Source organism: Somniosus microcephalus, chromosome 18 (genome assembly GCF_052327205.1).
Source record: "Somniosus microcephalus isolate GS21.2 chromosome 18, FLI_Smic_1.0, whole genome shotgun sequence".
Classification (NCBI taxonomy): domain Eukaryota; kingdom Metazoa; phylum Chordata; class Chondrichthyes; order Squaliformes; family Somniosidae; genus Somniosus; species Somniosus microcephalus.
The window spans coordinates 73,428,577-73,430,834 of record NC_141004.1 but is presented as its reverse complement, the minus strand read 5'-3'; positions in this window follow the sequence as shown (position 1 = coordinate 73,430,834).

Here is a 2,258-nt window from a genome sequence, read left to right as displayed (position 1 = left end):
CTCACCACTCTTTGAGTGAAGAAATTCTTCCTCATCTCTGTTTTAAATGATTTGCCCGCTATTTTTAGACTGTGGCCCCTGGTTCTGTGCTCCCCGGCCATTGGAAACATTCTCTCTGAATTCAGCCTGTCCAGGCCTGCCATAATTTTATATGTTTCGATGAGATCCCCTCTCAATCTTCTAAACTCCAGTGAGTACAAGCCCAAACTATTTAATCTCTCTTCGTAGGTCATTCCCGCCATTCCAGGTATCAGCCTGGTGAATCGCCGTTGCACTCTTTCCATGGCAAGAACATCCTTCCGCAGATGGGGCGACCAAAACTGTACACAATACTCCAGATGCGGTCTCACCAGCACCTTGTACAGCTGTAGTAAGGTATCCCTATTCCTATACTCGAACCCCCTTGATATGAAGGCCAACATACCATTTGCCTTCTTGATCGCCTGTTGCACCTGCATGCTCTCCTTCAGTGACTGGTGCACAAGAACACCCAGGTCCCTCTGCACTTCCCCATCTCCCAATCTATTGCCATTTAGATAATAATCTACCCTCCTGTTTTTACCCCCAAAGTGGATAACCTCGCATTTATCCACATTATAGTGCATCTGCCACGTATCTGCCCATTCCCCCAACCTGTCCAAATCGCACTGTAGCCTCCTGACATCCTCATCAGAGCCCACCCCTCCTCCTAGTTTAGTGTCGTCAGCTAATTTGGAAATATTGCATCCAATTCCCTGATCCAGATCATTTATATATATTGTGAACAGCTGGGGTCCCAGGACAGATCCTTGCGGCACCCCGCTGGTCACTGCCTGCCACTCCGAAAACGAGCCGTTTATTCCAACTCTCTGTTTTCTATCCGCCAGCCAGTTCTCTATCCACGTTAATACTTTGCCCCCAATCCCATGAGCCTTAATTTTGCATGATAATCTTTTGTGTGGAACCTTATCGAAGGCTTTCTGGAAGTCAAGGTACACCACATCCACTGGCTCTCCCCCATCTATTTTACCAGTTACTTCCTCAAAAAATTCCAGCAGATTAGTCAAACACGATTTACCCTTTGTAAATCCATGTTGACTCTGTCCGATCCTTTCCCCATTTGTCAAGTGCTCCGCTATTTTATCCTTAATAATGGACTCTAGCATTTTGCCCACAACCGATGTAAGGCTTACTGGTCTATAATTCCCTGCTTTCTCTCTACCCCCCTTTTTAAATATTGGGGTAACATTAGCTACCCTCCAATCCACGGGTACTGTTCCCGAGTCAATGGAGTTCCGGAAGATGATCCTTAGAGCATCTGCTATCTCCAGGGCCACCTCCTTAAGTACCCTAGGATGTAGTTTATCAGGCCCCGGGGATTTGTCGGCCTTCAGTCCCCTCAACTTACCCAACACCATATCCCTAGAGATACTAATTTCTGTCAGCTCCTCCCTCTCATTAGTCCCTATGTTTGCCGATATTCCTGGGAGGTTATTTGTGTCCTCCTTTGTGAATACAGAACCAAAGTATGAGTTTAATTGGTCTGCCATTTCCTTATTCTCCATTATATATTCTCCCGAATCGGACTGCAAGGGACCGACTTGGGATTTTACCAGTCTTTTCCTCCTGATATACCGATAAAAGCTTTTGCAGTCTGTCTTTATGTTTGCTGCAAGTTTACTTTCGTATTCTATTTTCCCCTTCCTGATTAATCCCTTTGTCCTCTTTTGCTGTATCTTGTACTGCCCCCAATCTTCCGGTCTCGTGCTTTTTTTTGCCAGTTGATATGCCCTTTTTTTTGATTTTATGCTGTCCCTAATTTCCCTCGTTATCCATGGTTGAGTTACCTTTTTAGGTTTATTTTTATGCCAAACCGGTATAAACATGTTCTGGAATTCTTCCATTCTATCTTTGAATGCTTGCCATTGTCTCTCCACTGTCAATCCCCCCAGAAACACCACCCAATCAATCTTACCCAATTCCCGTCTCATACCCTCGTAACTCCCTTTATTTAAGTTCTGGACCTTAGTCTCTGATTCAATTTCCTCACTCTCCATCTCGACTGAGAGCTCGATCATATTATGATCGCTCTGACCCAAGGGGCCTCGTACAAGAAGATTGCTGATAAGTCCCTTCTCATTGCACAATACCCAGTCTAAAATGGCCTGATCTCGAGTCGGCTCCTCGACATATTGGTCCAGATAACCGTCCCGAAAACATTCCAGGAATTCCTCCTCCTCAGAATTTTTACTAATTTGGGTAGTCCAATCAATATGTAA